This window comes from Mus pahari, chromosome 3, assembly GCF_900095145.1.
Source record: "Mus pahari chromosome 3, PAHARI_EIJ_v1.1, whole genome shotgun sequence".
Classification (NCBI taxonomy): Eukaryota; Metazoa; Chordata; class Mammalia; order Rodentia; family Muridae; genus Mus; species Mus pahari.
In genome coordinates, this window is record NC_034592.1 from 18,642,868 (window position 1) to 18,643,394 (window position 527).

General features: G+C 49.9%; 1 protein-coding gene across 1 annotated transcript in view; it reads left to right on the top strand.

The window, feature by feature from the left end:
* Positions 1–527, top strand: part of Hmcn2 (hemicentin 2) — a 146,952-nt gene that overhangs the window by 48,236 nt on the left and 98,189 nt on the right. The window lies entirely within an intron of this gene.

Here is a 527-nt window from a genome sequence, read left to right on the forward strand (position 1 = left end):
CACCCCACCTCCTCATCTCATCACCCCATCCTCATCTCCCATCTCACCTCCTCATCTCCCACCTCACCTCCTCATCTCCCACCCCACCTCCTCATCTCACTACCCCACCTCCTCATCTCATCACCCCATCCTCATCTCCCACCCCATCTCCTCATCCCTCACCCCATTCTAACAATTCTCTGTCTCAGTTTTCCATCGGGCTAGATAATCATGTGTCCATGCACTAGCCCACGCTGTTCCTGCTGCTAGAATGCCTTTCCAGTCACCCTTGCTGAGCTAATGGCAAAGCAAGTGGCACAAAAGCCACTCCTGGCTCTCATCTTCTGCATCCTTCATATCTAGCCACTTTCCCCATTCTACAGAGAGGGAAACTGAGGCTTAGAGAAGTTAAACCGCATGTTTAACATCAAATAGCTAGTAGGTGGCCAAGCTGGGCTTGAACCCCGTGGCCATACTTTTCTCAGAGGCTTGAGCCCATTCTAAATAAAGTTGTTGTTGTTGTTGTTGTTTTGGTTTTTCAAGACAGG